The sequence below is a fragment of the Cricetulus griseus genome (genome assembly GCF_003668045.3).
Source record: "Cricetulus griseus strain 17A/GY chromosome 1 unlocalized genomic scaffold, alternate assembly CriGri-PICRH-1.0 chr1_1, whole genome shotgun sequence".
In the NCBI taxonomy this organism is placed as follows: Eukaryota; Metazoa; Chordata; class Mammalia; order Rodentia; family Cricetidae; genus Cricetulus; species Cricetulus griseus.
The window spans coordinates 114856034-114873627 of NW_023276807.1; positions in this window are offsets into that span (position 1 = coordinate 114856034).

Genomic DNA, 17594 nt, shown 5'->3' on the forward strand with positions numbered 1-17594 from the left:
ATGTAATATCTTATAGACGACAGTACTGCCTTTTCTTTGAAGAGATCATAAGCACCTGTGACTCAGTTACACTGGATCTCAAAGGTACTTCTTGTAGTATAAGAAGTCTGTTTTAAGGGTATTGAGACAAGCTGCATAAACCTACATGTGTTCTACATCATGCCATTCTTTTGTATGAGGTAGACACCTGCCAATGCTAATTACATTCCCCAATCATCCCTTTAAACATCTTACACAAGACCTTTGTCTACCAGCAACCTTGTCAGCAATTAAAATGATACAGTAATCATCCCTCTAGGGAGAACAGGGCTGTCTCTTTCTATACTGGCATACTTTCAACTTCAGTATCATATTTTGAATTGGGTACACAGTCTAAGAATGCTTTTAAAAATCAACATGTTTTTATTTTAGAGTGTAAAGTAATCATTTTTGCTCTAGATAGACTAAGTAAATACATATCAAGTTTCATAATACAACCTGGTCTACAGTAGCTCCCAGTGCCCTTCTGGGATCTGGGAAAAATGTGATGTGAATCTTGTTCACTGACTTGGTGTTTTTATGTAGGGCTGTCCTTTGACATTTTTAAGACAAGGCCAAGATGTAAGGTCACGTAAAAGAGGCAATTGTTCTTTATTTTTGCCTCAAAACAGGGCAAGAGTTTCTGAATCCCTTTCAAGTTTATAGGGTTTAAGTTTTATATTCATTTGCATACTTCATTTTAACCCACAGATATTATCTTTCCTTAATCTATTGAGACACCCCTATTCAAATGTAAAAGGATCTCAAATGCATACCAGACTCCTTAATGCAACTTAGCAGTTGTGCCACAGCAACAAAACAATGAGTCTGGGAAGATTCCTTCTAATCGGAATGAAGAAAGCCTATTAATAGCAGAGGGGAGTCAATCATAACATTTGTACCAAGAAGGCTTGCCTTACATTCCCTTCATTGAACCTTTTGCTGGTGGATGTTTTTTCTCCTTTAAGATAGAGACATTTCATGGGCAACAGTGGAAGCCAGTGAGAGGAAGCTTGGAGAAGGTTCATTTTTATTTTTCTTTTCTTAAACAACCATTTATCATGCATGATACAAAGGAGCAGAGGGCTGGGTAGTACTGCTTCAATCCTTCTCTAACATTTCTGACCCAGTTTAACATTTGTGGCTGACCAGGAATTCACTAAAACGAATAAAAGTGATTCTAACAAAAGCTGTCATCTCTGTACACTTGCTGAGATCTAAATAACAAGGTGGCACTCCACAACTGGTGATAAAAAAGTCTCCATTTAGCTGAGGGTTTTGAAAGGTTCTTGATCCTATGTTCCTTGATTCTGAAGGCAAGGCATGGCCAAGAAACTTTCTCACTTTGTCCAGGACTATAGGGAGTCAGCTCATCTCTCTAGGTCTTTGCCTTTCTGGAAAGAACATAAACAAAAATACCTACTATGATAGTTCTTTCTAGACCTGTTATTATAGGTCTGTGATCCAAGTTGCTTTGGAAGCTGAAGCAGGGGATTCAAAGTTCAAGGTTAGACTGGGCAACTTGTAAGATCCTGTGTCAAAATGAGAGTCTATGAAACACTTGAAAAACTAAATGACTTTTCTCATAACACACCATTGAGTTACGTCTCATGCTCTCCCCCTGATGCTGGTGTTGTCACAGCTAGTTGGTAAATGAAGTTTAGAAGGGGTAAGGAATGCTGCCAGAATCTTCAGCACAGTTAGTAGAGATGGTTGAATTATATTTGGTCATTCAGGGTCTAAAATTCATTCTTGTGTTCACAGACACTAATTTCTATAACAGCTTCCAGGAGATAAAGAAAGTACAGAGAGAAGATCATCTGTGTATTTGGATTTGGAGATTGCTGCCCAGTTTTAATGTTAAGAGAGTCTAATTCTTTAACCCAGATTAGATGTGTATAGAACTTGTTTTATGTCTTTCAAACATTATAAAATATGTGCCATGCAAGCAAAAATAATAATTAAGATACTGGAACCAGTTCTTGATTTTAATTTATTTTTAGAGATTTGATTATTTTTGTATATATGTGTGTTTTTCCTGTGTTTATGTCTGTGCCTTCCTCATGCCTACAGAGATCAGAAGAGGGCATTGGATCCACTGTAACTGCTCTCATTGGTGCTTGTGAGCTGCCATATGGGTTTTGAGAACCGAATCTTGTCCTCTTGCAAGAACAAGTGGTTTAACTACAGCAGTTTATGATTTTGATTGAAAAGTTGTTGGTAAAGTCTCAGGAAAGGGACCCCATTTACTTTGTTTGATTTGTCTTTTCTCGTTAGTACAGACATCTGTTTCAGATCCCTAGCTAAGCAGAGGGGAGTCAGGATGATTTATTTTATTTTACTTATTTTTGTCTGTAGCAAAGCAAAGAGACTTGTAAAGTGCTATCATACTTGTAGTCTGAGGCAACATAAACCTTATTGAAAGTGTCTTTTAGTATCAAACCTGTGAGCAAATTAGAGATATACATGGATCTGAAGACAGAGTATGAATCTGTGTGTACACTTGTTGAGCATATTGATATGGTGACATGCAGGGAGAAACAACAAATGACAATTACAATAATTAGAAACAATTAACATCAATCAAAAGCTTACTGTGTTCTAGGCATGGTATCAAGAAATATGTAGGAACATTTTTGTGTTTATGTCAGAGGTCTGCTTAACTGGGTGGGATAATTTGGGCATGTCTTTCAATTATGTTGACATACCTTAAATCCTTTTCTATTCTTGGCAAGGACCCAAACAACAGAGAAATTACCCAGATAGATGTTGCTAGTGGTTTTGATAAATCATTTGTTTAGGTATACATGTTGTTTTGAAATCTGATACTGTTTTGTTTGAGAAAAATGAGAATTTTCCTTTGCTTAAAAAGAAAGTCTTGGGAAGTGTTATATTTTTGTTGCCTTTTTATTCTTTGAAATTTATATACAAGATATTTCAATCATATCTCTGCCTCCAACTTCCCCCAACTTCCCAAATTCATGTCACTTTCTTTCTAACTCAGTAAGTAGCATTAGTGCTGCCTATATATCAAAGGTTGTGATGTCATTGTGGCCTGAGACATGGCAATCAGCCAGTAGCCATTCCCCACAGAAGTAGCCACCAACTGCCAGTCACTACTCAGTTGGAGGGGTGTCCTGAGATCCCTGCTCTGCTCTATGTTGGGATTTTCTACTGGCTGGATCTTATGCAAATCTTTGGTAGCTATCCAAGCCTGATGTGAGATCATGTGTACAACAGTCATGTTACACCCAGAAGATAGCATTTCACAGTACTTCTCCCTATTCTTCAGCTCTTGTTTTCTTTCCACCCACCTCTTCCTCAGTGTTCAGGAAGCCTTGGGAACATCTATAGCTGAATCTCTGCATTGACTGTTTTCACTAACTTCTGTAATTAGAAGTTTTTCTGACCAAGGTTAGTAGTAGCACAAATCTGTGGATATAAACATAATTATTTAGAAGGTTTGTCAAAATGACCACTTAGAAAAACAATATTATTATATTTTCATACTGGGTCTATGACTTTCCCAGCATAATTTTCGAGCATGTTTAGAGTAGCAAGCATGAATTCCTTCCCGTGGAGCAGACATTAAATCTAATCAAGAGAGTGGTTGGTTACCCCCCAACCAGTCTTGTACCATCCAACACATTTTGTTGATATTGTACCATGTAGTGTCTAGTACTTATTAAGATTATTGATGTTCTTTCTCTTCTAGCAGCCAATTCTAGCAGGAGGAATTTGTTCTGGTCAGCTCAGGATTGATTTCTCTATGTTTTGCTACTAAATGTGTTGTGTTTTGAGAAATAGGATCTTACTATCTAGTTAGGAGGGCAACCAAGAGCAAAAACAATTGGCTATATTGCTTTGTGTCTCTCTCTAATCTCCAGGATTATTACCTCCTATAAGGTAATCTGTACCTGGCATTGGATTTTTTTTTTTACGTTTTATTTTTTTATCTTTTTTTTAAATCTTTTTTTAAAAAAAACACAGGGTTTCGCTGTGGCTTTGGAGGATGTCCTAGAACTAGTTCTTGTAAACCAGATTGGTATCTAACCCACAGAGATCCACCTGCATCAGCCTCCCGAGTGCTGGGATAAAAGGCATGTGCCACCACCGCCCGGGTGACATTGGATTTTTTTGTACTTACTTTTACTGTACTTTTTATTAGTGTTCAAGGTTGTAGGTTCCTATTGGAGCTTCTCTATACACCCTTCATCGCAGTCAACCCTGACTCCCTCTTTCTCCATCCCCACCACTCTACTTCCTGCCTGACTTGTCTACTTGCCCCTTCTTTCTCTATCCACCCTGCTCTTCTTCCTGCCTGTCCTGAATAACTCAGTAACCCTCTCTCTACTTTCACTTCTCCTGAATTCTTCTATCCTTCCTCTTTTAATGCCTCTTTTTCTCCTCTTCTGTTTCTAGGGTTTTGACCTCTGCATGACTTCAAGTTACACATGGAAAACAACAGAGTTCAAGTTATGACTTACATATGAGAGAATACACGAAGGTTGCCTTTAGGTGCCTGGGTCACTTCACTTACTAGATTTTCCAAGTCCATCTACTTCCTTACAAGTTTCATTTCTTTCTTTACAGTTGGATAATATTTCTCTGTGTGTATGCACTGCATTTTCACTATCCAAATATGCTTACAATTCTGTCTTAATATTTATCCCCACACATGGGGAGTAAAGGAAGAACACACAGGATTTATCCACTTGATCTCTACAGCTGGCATGGGAAGATAGGCTGATCGAGAATGATGACAGCTAATAAGAACTTGCTGCAATATGGGCAGCAGGACTACTGGTATTATAGAGTTAACTATGTAAACAAAACAGCCCTTTAGAAATAAGCTTTCAAATGATAGTAATTGTTGGGACCCAGAGACCATATAAGATACCATTTAAGATAAGATATTTTCTCCACTGAGAGTTGTGGCACAAGGTCCTGGCAAAGTATACGAGGAGGGATGTAAATGAGTGAGATAAAGGTAAATGTGGCACATCGGCCTTTATGTTCTGCTTGGGGATGGACGATCATTCTAGGTGAGCTATGTGTTTGAAACTGGACCCGAAATCTTCTGAGTAGCAACAAAAACGTATAAAAAAGAAAAAGTCAGTGATTTCTTTCTGTTAGTTTAGTGAGTGGAGTATGTCTTCAATACATGACATCCATCTTTGAAAAAAGAAAATTTGACAAGTCCCTGGGTGGCAGAGTTCACGGACTGCTAGCAAGATGAGGAAGGTGAAAATAATGAGAAGTAATATAAACAATCACTCGGTGAACATTCTTTGAATGCATCGCTTCTGTGTGCTGCTGTTCCATCATGGCAAGCCACAGCCTCAGGCACAAATGACTCTGACTCTATGAAATGCTCACTCTGAGAGGTGGGGGTGGGGAAATGTGGGTGGGGGTGGGGCTACTGGAGCTAAATATGGGAATAGCAGATTCACACCTCCCTTGTCACAGAGGCAAGCTAGCAATTATTGAATGTGGAAATTCACACATGTTGAACTGTTATTTCTTCTCTTGCTTTCTCTCTTTTTCTGGCTGTAGACATGAGCTTACAATTTAATTCATGCAAATTTTGTGTAGCTACTGTATATGTTATTTGCATTGTACACTCTTTGAAAAAATCTTTGCACAAAGTATGTAGGAGGTCACTGCTATTTTCTTTACAATATATATACCTAGAGACACTAAGGGAGATGAGGTTGAGGGATTTGCTCAGTCATTTGGAAATAAGTGTGGCCTCAAACATGGGGCCAGGAAGAAGAAAGGTGATTATAATTCCCATGAAGGAACCTAAGTACTATCAGGCCTTTGCTGGTCTTCAGGACATAATCCTGCATTCACTAGTATTATGATTAATGATGATTACCAGTATTATGATAATTAGTAATAGATGCAACATTACATTTTGAGAATGTCCAGCAGAATTTGGTAAAACAGGTAGGAAAATAGAAAGCAAGAAGTTATTGGAATGATCAAATGTATTACAACCCCTTGTCAAAGAAAACTTACTCAGCAGAAAAATGGACCATTCCAAGCATACTGTGACTGTCAAGGAACTTATGGCAGATCTGAAGAGCAGTAATTTTATTGAAGTGATGGGTCAGGACATACAGAAAATCAGATGGTAAGCTCCAGAGGAAACCAAGTACACCAAAGAGCATGCTGCCCATATCCTTTGTTAGGATATGGTTAGGAAAAAGTGAAACCCAGAAAACTGGGGCAAGAGGCATTTGAGTGAATGAGCCTGAGGATCCTAGATTTGCATATTCATTTGTATTTCTGCAATGGAAACAATCAGGCACTTTCTTCCACAGAGGCAACACTTTCTATTTGTCTAGAGACCACATGATCATCTTGCCCATTTGGTGGTATCCTGTCTTTTCTCAGGGAGTGTTTCTGCCAACCTTTCAATTCCTTCAGACCAACTTCCAGGGTCCAGTCTCAGCAATGTCTAAACAGAGAAATAACTATATCAAGTCTAGGAAAAATTAGCAGTCACACATCCCCCACAAAATGAAGAACTTGCTAAGAACTGGAGAAACACTTGTGGAAACAAGATATGGGGGTGGTGGAATAGAGACTGTGCAGACCCTATGGCTGTATTTTTTGATGTTGAGGAATTTATTCATGATGCTAGATTCATATTCTGGAAATACCTGGATTTTTTTTCTAGGACTGTTACCTTCAAAATTGAATATAAAGGTGAATAGTGGAGATGAAAACAACTGTTTCAGGATGCTGTTCTCTAGGCATGGCATTGCCATTTTGAATGCTCAACAACTGTAATAATCTGTTGAAGATCTACATAAGATTAGACTCATAATATTGTTATGGAGAAAGAGATAATCATTAGGTTCCCCTCTCTGAAGATAAATAATTTTTAAAGGATCCTGGGAGTGAGATTTTCTTTGGTGGTACATACATTCTTAAGTTGCCCATGCTCCTATAATTAATTAGTATTAATTAATCTCATTGGTACACTATCTTTGGCTTAAATTGCTTCTTTGGTCTGTCATATGTGCTCTGCCTGGGGTCAACAGACATTTGTCTGTCTACCCAGGACAATTTCACACAACGCTTTATTGGGAAAACACTGAAAAAAAGATAACGCTTGAGTAGGTGGCAATATTTCAATGGCTTTCCTGTAGAAGATGAATTCGATGGTTAATCTCAGCGTGAACTTGCTAAGCTCTAAAATAAGCTGGGAAATGGGCTTTAGGCAAGCCTGTGAGAGATTATCATGATTAAGTTCACTGAGGTGGGGAAACCTGTTCACTATGGGTGGCACCATTCCCTAGGTTGGTATCATAGTCTGTTTAAAATAGGAGAAAGTAGGCTGAGGAATTCATCTCTCTTTCCTTCTTAGATGTGGAAAGAATATGAACAGCTGCCTTAAACATCTGCCACTGTGATTTTCCACTAGATGGACTGTACCTAGGAAGTGTGACCCAAAGTAAATCCTTCCTCCCTCAGGTTGCTTTTTTCTTAACACAGCAACAAGATAAGTAACTGAGACAATAGAGTGAAGAGCTGGTTGTTTAGCTGACAGTGTTTCCCTGAAAACATGCCCCTTACTATGATACTAATAAATACTCAGAGAAGGGGCATTTTCTGAATAAGCTCAGTACAGATATGTTTGATAGTAGGAAAACTGCCACAATACTGGACTCTGCTGCTTGTAGATGATGTGTTTGGGCCATGGCTGAAGCAATATGGCAATATTTAAACTTCTAGTGACAAAATGGAAGTAATTGTACTTGTCACTAAGGATAGAAATGCACGTAATCACTGTATCGTGGTGATAACTGAAATTATGGCATTCCCTGGTAAAGGAAATGGGAATAGGAATGCCTTCAACTTGAGAATTTCCATGTTATATTGTCAAAGAAAAAAGTATTGAGAGCCACTGCACCAGGGCTTAGATCAGTTGTCATGATGGAAAATTACACTCCCTCAACACTTTCGAGATATGCATTATTTCATTCTTATACTCAGATTCTAATAGATGACAGGTTTCCTTGAAGATCTGTTTCCAGTTTCTGGCAATTAACATTGCTAATCAAGTGTCTCTCATGGTACAATTAAACATCCTTTGGGTATATGACCAAGAATGGTATAGCTAGATCTTAAGGTAGATCAATTCCATCTTTCTGATGAACTGCCACACAGATTTCCATCGTGACTGTACAAGTTTTCACTCCCACAAGAAATGGAAGAGCATTGCCCTTGACAGCATGAACTGTCACTTGTTGAATTGATCTTAGCAATTCTGATGTGTGTAAGATGAAATCTCAAAGTAGTTTTAATTTGTCTTTCCCTAGAGGCTTAGAATGTTGAACATTTCTTTACATGTTTCTCAGCTGTTGGAGTTTCCTCTGTTGAGAATTCTCTGTTTAAATCTATATCCCATTTTGCAATTGGGTTATTTGTTTTCTTGACATCTAGTGTTTTGAGCTTTTTGTAGGTTTTGGTAATTAGGCCTCCATCAGACGTCTATTTGATAAAAAAAGTCTTCTCTCATTCTGTAGTCTGCTGCTTTGTCTGAATGACAGCATTCTTTGTCATGCAGAAGCTTTTTAATTTCTTGAGGTCCCATTTATTAATTGTTGATCTTAGTGGGATGCATTTTAATAATTGCTAATTGATGCAGGATAACCAGCCCACTGTGGATGGTGCTATCCCCAGGCAAGTGGGCCTGGGCTTTCATAAGAAAGTAATCTGTGCAAGCTTGGAGAGAAAGTTATTAAAAAGCCATCCTGCATGGTTTCTAGTCATCTCCTGTCTCCAGGTTTCAGCTTGCCTTGACTTTCCCAGCTGATAGGCTGTAACCTATGAGCAAAATAAACCATTGTCTCCTCCAAATTGCTTTGGATTATAGTATTTATCACAGTAACAGAAACAAAAGTAATAAATAAACTGGTAACCGAAGCAAAAGCCTAGGAATGTCTTGCTGCAGATTTTCATGGTATATGCAAACAGGAAACATATCTCTGTTTGATTGGGGGGGGGGATTTGTGGTGAAATGAAATCACTTTGTGGAGCACAACTTCACACATCTGGCCAGCAGCTTGACTGCAGATGAAGATTTGTACTTCAGGCAGTCATACACTCATATATGTTATATTCTTTCTCCCTTCTTATATCTATCTATCTATCTATCTATCTATCTATCTATCTATCTATCTATCTATCTTCTATCATCTATTATATAATATCAATATCATCTAGTATCTATCAATTAGTTATCATCTATCTTCTATCTATCATCTATCTACTTATCTACTTGTCTATTATCTATCAATTATCTTTGTCTGTCTGTCTGTTTACTTACCTACCTACCTACCTACCTACCTACCTACCTACCTACCGACCTACCTACCTATCTTTCCCCCTTACCCAGGGTGGAGGCAAATGGATTGGCTGGAAAATGCTTATAAAGTCAGAGATCAAGAATGAGGGGGGTGGGGAAGTGTGTGGATGGACCCATGGCCAGGAGACGGAAGCAGGTAGATCATTTTTATCTGGTGTAGATGGCAAGCATAACCCATATCCCCTAAGGGACATTTCTAATGCTCGGGAAGCAGAATGATTTAACCTGTGATGTCAGCTGACTTGCTCCTTGCTACATCTACAGGGTGATCAGAGCATAGTTGCTTGACAGTTTTCTTTATAAACTGTACAAACAGTGCTTCTGTTTTCTTCATTTTGTAGGATTCTTTCTAACCTAACTGTTTAAACACATCCAGTCACATTATTGTCACTAATAATGTGACTCTTAACGGAAAGGAAAATAAACCTGTTTCTTAGTTGAAATCAAAGAGAGGAGGCACACATTATGCCTGTTATATTCACAATTTAAATGCTTACTCTACACATCAGCATCTCTTGATTTATAGGTGGATCTTAGTGAATGTTGAGCCTCATCTGGACACTAAGGTTAGCAGCTATTTGTTGATTATTTCTTGATTCTTCTGTATGCATGAGTTAAAAATAAAATTGAATAATAATGAATGAAAAGCAAAAATTAATTTTAAAAGGAGGTATTAATCCTTAATGAGAAATGAGTATGAGGAGGGAAATGGGGTTTGTATCTCAGGTGCCCCAGGTCCTGCCCACTCGCTATCTGTAGGAACTTGAATCAGTTCAATTAATTTTTCTTGTCACTTTCCTCCATTAATAAAATGGAAACAATGACACCCACTATACACAATTACTGTGAGAGTTAAATGATAGTCAATGTACTGGAAAATATATGTATATATAAAATATACGAGAGTCCTTTTTATCCATAATGAAATTGCAGGTGAGAGAAACGAGGTGAAATATTTGTAACGCATAGATTAGCAAGCTGCAGGCACATTGCTATGAAAATGTGACTTGTATGAAAAAGAAGGTCATGAATAAAAATGGATACTACCAATCCAAATATTTCTTTCGTCTTTATTGGAAAGTCAAATAAAGAGACAAGAATTGTTAAACACAGGCACCATTTTGCCTAAAATTGTAGCTAGGCTTAATTTTTTCTCTCTCTCCTATGGAAGCTCCCCCCCTACCCCCCCGGCCCCAGTCCTTAGCGATATTTGTGCCACTCAAACTAATTGGCTCATTAGGGGTAGCACTACCTCTCACCCTGCACGCATATTCCTCTAGAAATCGGGACAGAAGAAACAGAGCCTTATTTTCACAGACCACACAGCATTTTCACACATCTCTAAGTCAAAGAATAGCACACAAAAGGATATTTGCCTCAGTTGATTGATGCTGCACTCTTAATCTTGAGCTGCAGGGGCTGGAAGCCTTTGAGTGCATGGTAATGCTGCCCCCGTGTGGCCATCTTTAGAAAATCGCTCTGAAATCTTACAGCCCAACAATAAATAAAGCCTTGAGGAGCACAGGGCAAGCAATGGATTGCTTCAGCAATGCTTGCTTGTTAGGGCAAACAACCACGATTAGGTCAGTTAAGCGCCGAATCAATAAATTGAGTGTACTGTACTTGGAACACGATCGTTATTTCTCTACATTCGATTACTGCAGTTTTGAATTATTGGAAAGCTGAAATTTCTGCTCTGAGAAGTAAAAAGTCCCCAAGCCTCCCAGTTTCCTGAGGCGCGGGAAGACACGGACACACAAGGTTTAGGAGCTCTACAACACTCAGTGTAATGGCGTATTTAAATTTATGCGAGCAGAATGGGATTTGCTAGCCAGAGTGCTGCGTATTCAATGCTGCTTTTTATTTAGTGTGAATTCAAATTTCCTGGTCTTATAATTGATTTTGAAAAATTAGTACCGAAGAATAGTACCCGATATGCTATTTTAAATTGACTTGTGACATCAATTACTCGCTGTAAAATTGAGTTTTTAAGCTGTAAAATATTATCCCAACCCTATTTACATAATTGTTAATATTTGAATTTATACTTAGGAATTGTGCTTCGCTTAAGAGTTGTATCTGAGCCCTGGTTTCTGCTCATGCGCAAACCCTTTAGTTAAAATTAGATGCATTGGATCCAACGGCATCCATGTTCTCATCTTTCTTGTATGATAATGATCTCGCTCTCTTTTCTTGTGAATATTGTTGACATGAGCCTTTGGGGAAGAAATTTAAACTGTATGAATATTGAAGATTAGATCATGTGCTTAGATAATATTCTCTTCCTTTCATTCCAGTAACAAGTAATTCTTTCCTTCTATTAACTAGTAATAGGGTCATTCACAGGTCACAGATTCACTTCAAAAGTAAATAAATAATTTCTCCAAATTCATGCCTCATTTGCTATAAATTATAACAGAACTGGGAGCTGGAGTCACCCTGGTCTCTGAAGCATACAAAGTGGGATGTCTTCAGTTGGGAAGCATGGTTGCTGCTTTGGGCAGGTGCTGATGTGAAAGCACCCTCCTCCTGATGGCCCTTCAGGCTTCACCCTGTCCATCAAGTGCATTTGGTAAATGGCTTGAGTTTAACAGGGAGGAAAATTTACAAGAGAAACTTCCTGTCCTATTATTTGACATTTGAAATAAATCTGAATTCTGTTTTTTTGTTGTTGTTATTGTTATATGTTGATCCATTAATAGAATGTTTCTTAACAGAAATGCAATTCTGTTTAGACTGGTTCTTATTAGTTTTAGTAGAAATGCCTCAAGGCTAATATGGTGGACAACTGACCAATCTCTATATCTTTATATCTAGCTCTTCCCTGCATCCTACCTAGTAGTTGAGAGGAGACTGGCAGTATGAGAATGAAACACACACACACACACACACACACACACACACACACAGATGCACTGTGACTCTGAGTGATTAACTCAGTGTAATGACAGTGCGACAGGGCAGTTCAGGGAGGACGGCAGAGCTTATTCACAATTTTCATTTTTAACACTGTGTATCTTACTGTGAACATGTGAATAGATATTTCTTTTATGCAAAAATCCACATAGTTCTAATAAAGAAAGAAACAGGGATGTGTGTAAAGACAAGGTAAATACCCCATATTATTTTAAACAAAATAGGAATTTACAGAATATATGTAGCAATATATATTTGTAGTATATAATGCAGATATACACATATCATGTCTAATACATACATACATGTAAAAGTACATAATGTACATGAATGTATTTAATAGTCTATATATCTATATAGTCAAAATTATCTGTGAGGAGATGAGAGAGGTTTAGGTAAAGCAAAGATATATTTAAATTTTTTCTTCCATATTCTTACTGATTAAAATTTTATGCTAAGCATTTATCTATTATATCATTTATATTTATACAAAAATAAATTTTACAGAACATCACTGGGTTTACCTTCCTTGTAGTTGGTGAAGCCCATGCTTTCACCCTGTGTGGCCCAAGAGAGTACTCTATATCTACCCAAGGCCTCCCTGAGTGGTTTCTTCTCAGGGTGCTCATGGAGTCCTCTGTCTCCTCCCTTCACCTGAGAACTTACTGCATTTTAACACCTTGCTAATTATCAGAAGAGAGCTACAGTTTCTGTAATGTCATATATGTTTTGAAATCGACATTTATAAAATGTTTAGCTGAATGGTAGTAAAGACAAAACAAGAGAGTGAAAGCATTCGTGCAAGCGCCAGAGAGAGAGAGAGAGAGAGAGAGAGAGAGAGAGAGAGAGAGAGAGAGAGAGAGAGAGAGAGCACTTTTAGACACATTGCACATTGCAATTGAGCAGAATTATAGACATTTCTCATGTTTCTCTCTTGCCTGAGCTCTCAGCTTCCTTCAGTCTTAACACCTCCCCCAATGTGGAACACTCATTAAAATGAATAAATGTATACTGCCACATCCTTCTTACCCCAAACCCACGTTTCCATAAAAGCTCACTCTCAGTGTACATTCTACAGACTTAGACAAATTTATGATCTCAGAAATGCACTTTAGCAATCTAACAGGGCGTTTTCACTGCCCTGTTACCACTTCATAGCTGTATGATGGGAGGCAATGTACTTCATTTCCTTATCTGTAAAATGGGGACAAATACAAGTACCAACTCATAGACTTCTTGTGAATAATGACTAAATGAACAGAAACTGATTACATAAAACATTATCTGCAACATATACAATATTCAATAAACTTTTATTATACATTACATAATAATTCAATATTTATGTAACATTATATCTAGGTTTGGGTAGAATTTGTTCTTAAGTCCAATGGTACTTCTTAAAGACCGATTTGAATATCTTGGTCTGAGTTTAAGTTCTTGCATTGGTCAAATTTCTTTCAGCATGTAAAACTAATCCTGAGGAAGTTCCAATTCAAGACTGAGTGACTCCCTGATGCTGGTCTCTGTTAGATTGCTAAAGACAGCACATCATGACTGCACTGTGTGGAGAAGCAAGGCACTCACTACCTTTGCAGGAGCCACAGACCACAAAGAGGAAGGGGAAAAGAAAATGACACGTGACCCCATGATTGCTTTCAAGGCTATGTTCCCCTTCCATCTAAAAATCTGTCAGAGAGAGAAAGACAGAGAGAGAATATAAAGTTGTGTGAGTATGGAGATAGGGAGGATCTTGAAGGAGTCGGTGGAAAGGGGAAAACAAGATAAAAATATATGAAAAAGTTTTAAATTAAAAAAATATACTATTTTCTCAAATATAAGACACATTCTGTCATTGAACCTCTTGAATGGCCTGTCACCATCAGCAGTGCTACTCTGGAAAGCAAGCCTCCATTTAACACAAGAATTGTGGGAGCATCATCTAAACCTTAGAAATGACCAGAGATAATTACACACATTATGTTGGGAGTTACAGTCCTATCTGCACAGGTAATATTTGTCATCAATTGCACCAGTTATTGTTGAAAAGGCTTCTTTCTTTACTTCCAATCTCTAAAATGTGTCATCTAAATTTTCTTCAAGCATTTGTAAGCCAAACATGACTGCCAGTGCCTCTGTAGGCTGTGGAGGCTGCTCTTTCTCATTTCCCCAAGAGTGACTGTGTGCTTACCCTACACACAGCCCATTGTAGTTTCCTGGGCATGGTGAGATAAATATGGCAGAGAGGCATTCTGCCCCCTGGTAACTTACATGTATGTTCGTAGGAATGGGCATACAAATCTTTCTAGAAGATGTTGTGAATATTCAGGTGGTTCTTCTACCTTGTGGCCCCCAGAGCACATGCAGTTTCCTTTTCAGTAGATCTTGGATCATTTGACCCTTGCTTTCAGCATTAGCTATGGATAAGCAATGAGCAAAGTGATTTGACATTTCAGCTTGATTTAAGCCAAATGACAATGACAGCTTTGTGTCAAAGTGTGCTAATGCTTAATCAGAAATAATATCCCTATGGACCAATCACTGAGTTCAGCATTAATTGGAGGTGGCTGGGTACACGTTGCAAGTTTTCTGTAGAAAATTATGGATGAGGCGAGTTCAATCAATTTAGAAGAAAAGAATGTGGTTTTCAAAATCAACATTATTAAAAATACTTTCACTCTCTTGTAGAAACTGTATTCTCCCTATTGAATATTTGCACTTTCAAATAGAATTACAGAGTGGTTGGGGATATATAGAGAGACTGTACCCTTAAGGAATTCATCATTTGATGATGGGGCATTCAAAGGAGCTGATGGTTAGAATGCAATGTATTCACTCTCTTTGTACCCTTGAGCTAGTTTTGAAGGTAACACCTGAGTGCTTTGCATAGGGAGTAGGAAGAGATGTGGTGTTCTCAGATAGGAAGTACACTTTTCTTCTCATTCAGAATTCCAGTTCTTTCTAAGGACTCTATCTACCAACATCTATTTAAGAACATTCTCCATTGGATTCTCCAAGGAGTACATAAAATATTTGCATTTCCTGAAAGAACACAGCTGTAAAAGCATGCAGGGTAATACTTGTGGGCTTAGTGTAGACAGAGTGCTGGACAGAATACTTCTCCATTTCTCAGCTCACAAAAAGCCCCTTCTGGCATTTCTCTGTCATTCTCCACATCCATGTGCCATTAAGCTCTATTGGTCTTCTCTTTCCAACATACCTTCCCAGAGGAGAATTGTCTTTCTAGTGCACTTTTAATTAGTTTGGGGATTCAGCTTCATGTCATTAGTTTTAAAATCACTCATATGATTCTACTTCATGGAACAGTTTGATGACAAACTTTCTGGCCCACCTCATCCTATATTGGTTTAGCGCCAAATAAACACACAGAGGCTTATATTAATTATAAACTTTTTGGCTGATGGCTCAGGCTTCTTATTGGCTAGCTGTTTCTTAATTATTAACGCATTTTCTATTAAACTATGTATCTCCATGTAGTCTTGGCTTACCAGAGAATACCTAGACCTGTTACTCCTACAGGCTACATGGCTTCTCCTAGGTGGCTCCTCTCTGCCTCCCTCTTCCCAACATTCTCCTAGTCTGGTAGTACTGCCTATAATTCCTGCATGGCTAATGGCCAATCAGCATTTATTCATTAACCAATAAAAAAACATATATTCGCAGCATTTAGAGCGACATCCCCCATTGACAGCTGAGTCATGACTACTGATTAATAGTTATGCAATATGGAAAGGAATTACATGTGCTAAATTTAATGTATGTGACTTGGAATGTTAAAGGAAAATGAAAGAATAGAGAGAATAGAATGGCCATTGTAATGATAGCTCTTTCTGCTAGCCGCCTGAATTCCACTGCCATGTTAGGGCCCCCAGATAACATACAGAGTCTTATATTATTTACAATGCTGCTGTCCAATGACTAGGATTTCTTATTTTCTAGCTCTGTCTTAAGTATCAACCATAACCGTTAATCTATATATTTTATAAAGACTTATTGAGGACTCCAAAGGCATGCATCTTCTCATCCCTGGAGATCACATGGCGACCTCCTCTTTACTTCATTTCCCAGAATCCTCCTTCTCGCCTAGTCCCGCCTAACTTGCTTCCCTATTGGCCAACAAGCCTTATTTATCAACCAATAAGACAAACATATACACAGAAGGCCTTCCCACATCAAGCCATTCCACGGAGTCAAAGAAGTAAGAACAGAGATAGGAAGAGGAAATTTGGTGAACATACTCTAGGTGGTATTCACTGATGTCTACCACCCCCTCTCCCAGATATAATTTGTTTGACAGCCCTTTTCTTCACCAAAATCTTAAGGGTCACTATGGGGTTGCAGCCTGAAGCTTTTAGAAACTTAAAGTGAAGGGACCTTTCGGCAGCCATAACAGCTGAACACGTGCTTGCCATAAATCTGCCTTGGTCACATAGAGGTCAGATGCCTGTCTTGTGACAAGGAACCAATCAGAAGTTATCTGGTGGCGCTATGCTTTACGACCCTGGACAAGCGCACAGCAATGACGTAGAGAGCATAGCAACCACCCTAAGAGGGCCTATGGGCCATAACAACCAGTTGACCGATCAACACAGGGCAAGCTCTCCAAGCCTGGAGGCACACCAATCGTGAGCCTGTGTGTACCCCTAGACAATCCCCTTACGCTGCCCTATAAAGATCTGTGCGCAGCGGCTTCAAACTGTCTTTTCTAGCCATCCGCCATGGCAGGTGGGTGAAAGACCCGAGCTAACAAGGGGTTAGCTCCTTAAATTACAATAAAGCCTCGTGCAGTTTGCAGCAAGCTCTCGAATCTGCCTGGTGATTGGGATGACCACGAATGTGGCCTGGGACCCCGGATACTTGAGTTTTCGGGGGGTCTAACAAAAGTACTACTGTTTTAAGCCTTGACAGGCCAAACTTGAAGTCTGATGAGAAAGCATTCAGAAAAGCCTAGCTTGAGTGTGGTTGAAGAGAAGAATCTTTGGCAAAGACAGTATCATTTTGCTGAAAATGCCCCAGGCAAACACATTGTGACTGAAGGTGGAGGAGCCCCTGTACAGCACAACAGGTCTCAATTCCATGTCTGCATCACTCCAGGAACTTGTGGTAAAGATTCAGATTCAGTGATTGCAAGGTGCCACTAAAGATGCTGAATTTCTTCGAAGTTCAGAGGTGATACTGATCCTGCTCTCTTAGGACCATGTAGTCATCCTTAGGTCACTAGATTCTAGCAAGAGACCTCTGCATAATCTGTGTG